A 2,533-nucleotide genomic window follows, 5' to 3' on the forward strand; every position below is an offset into this window, starting at 1 on the left:
TAAAGCAGACAAATACAAGCAAACTAATCACCAGAAAAAAGAAAGTAAAAAAGAGAAAAAAAAAAAATTGGTGGAGGACAGGGCAGGGCACCCAGGCTCTGTCTGAGCACACAGACTGTGGTGGAGTTCCTGTGGGCCTGGAAGGTGTGTGAGCGTGAGGGATGGCCGTGCCTCCATTCACCAAGTGGGTGTGGGGTATAAGAATAACAAGAGGAATGTTGCACCTTCTCAGTCTTGCAGGTCCGTAGTGCCCTTGGGGTTGTTGGCAAGCAGAACGTGTTCCTAAGCCCCAGGAATCTGTGAGAGTGCTGTCTCTTTAAATATCCAAAATAGTCAAGCTGCTTTTAAACATTCAAAATGGTGGCGTGCTCCGGACCGGCAAAAGTCCACAGGTCACCCTGCATTTCTCTTCACCTTCTCTGTTTATTCCCAGCCACCAGATTAGTCCTCTGTGGAGTCCCTGGCTAGCAGGGCTGATTGTTAGGTTAACTCTTAAGTCCTACCACCATTCGGCACTCTCAAAACTATCTGTGCCATGCTGTCAGGATTGCTCAGGTTGGCTGCCAGACCAAAGCTCTATCTGTCTCCTTTTTTGGTATTTTCATGTGAATTCTTCTGCTATATCCTTTCCTTCAAGGCTCAGGGGTCCAGGATTATCTTCTGTGTCTGTGTTAATTGGTTTCCCTTTTCTTTGTTGAAGAGAGTCTGTGCAGTCTTTCTGCCTAGTCCACCATCTTAATGGTACCTCCCCGAAAACTATATTTTTCATTAGAAAATTATTCCATTCTTCATTTTCTGTTAGATAAATGCTGATCAATTTTGATCAATATTTGAAATCTATGAGGTGTCAATATTTATTCCCAGAAATGCTGAGAATAACCATGCTTTTCATTAGCTGCATTTCTAACCATAAAATAGCCAGGAACAAGTTTCTCTCCTTCTACACTGCTGTAATAAGTCCTTTCCCACACATGGAAAATAAACCAAAAACCAAACTTACTGCTGTCAATTTGAATATCACCCATAGCAACCTCTCCTTGGGTTTCTGAGTTGGTATCTCTACAGATGTAGATTTCCCAGTCTTCCTTCTGAGGAGTGACTGGTAGGTTTGAACCTCTAACCTTCTGGTTAGTATTCAAATGCCTTAGATAATATGTCACTATACCACCAGAGCTCCCATGGATAATAGAATTACCAAGCTGATAATATTGCGTATTTCTTTTCCATATATATATATCCAAAGACTTTATTTATTTATTTATTTATTTATTTATTTTGTAACAGGAAATAATTCCTATAAATATTATTGTTGTGCTAGTTAAAATAGAATAAAATATCTGGTTATTTTTTAAATAATTAATATGTGATTGACATAGCAAGGTACACTGAAAAAGTTTTGGAAAAAAGTTTTACAATCTTCTAGTAGAAAATCAGAAACAAATACAGAAAAAAAATTAGAGAAAATTAAATTAAAAAAATTGAGATGACCACACATAAAGCTGTATTTCAAACAAAAAAGTAATGAGTTAGACAGGGAAGGCTTAATGATCTCATCATGGAAGAAGTAGAAATTTAACTGGTCCCTAATTGATAGAATTTGGTGGAAGGTGTGGAAGAACATACAATACAAAATATTAAAATACTAACCTATGATATAGGTTAGAAAAAGTTATAAAAAAGAGAGAGAGAGAGAGACACTTGGACCTGCATTCTCAACCTATTGAGTTTGCCATTATATTGGAGAGAAAATATCATCATGGTTTTCTCCTCAGAAAAAGAGATCCAGAAAAGGAAATTTCTCTATCATGTTCATAATCCTGATTTACTCAACATTGATGTTTTCCTTGAGAAGTCAAAATTTATGACTGTTGTTAAGTGTTAATGGTCCCTGTTTCATTCTGGAAAGTGCCTCAGTTTAAGAAATAAATCAATTGTGTCTGGACTATGCTTCAAAAAAGTCTGAAAAGTGGCAGGTAGAATTCAGACCAACATGTCTATACTGCCCAATGAGAAAGATTGTCATTGTAGTGCTAAATTTGGTGAATAAATAATTCAACAACCAGATAGCCCCACATGCCCTTTGCAAAAATTTTAAAATACTGTAAGGATGCTGGGAAGGAGGATGGTAAATCATCCAAAAGATGAAGGATAAATTTCCAAATGAATTTAGTATGACTTCTAAAACATGGTAGGTGTCTTGAATAAATAAGACAATTTGAAACCAAAAATAACAAAAATAAAGTTGAAGAACTCACAAAAAATTTTAAAGTTTACTGTAAAATGACACAGATGGGAAACTGGTATTTTTCTATAAAAGTGTCAAGGTAATTAATTTCTCATTTTATATATATATATATATATATATATATATATATAATTACACACATATAGATATATGGCCACAAGTTAGGTTACAGAACCAAATATAAGAGCTAAAAATATTAAACTTTTTACAATGAAATGAATTTGAATTTTCTGTAACCTTGGATTAGATAAAACAATTTTATTTAGGATACAAAAAAATCATGAAGAA

The sequence above is a fragment of the Orycteropus afer genome, unplaced genomic scaffold (assembly GCF_000298275.1).
Source record: "Orycteropus afer afer isolate SDZICR_OR568_19922 unplaced genomic scaffold, OryAfe1.0 scaffold00535, whole genome shotgun sequence".
Lineage (NCBI taxonomy): Eukaryota > Metazoa > Chordata > Mammalia > Tubulidentata > Orycteropodidae > Orycteropus > Orycteropus afer.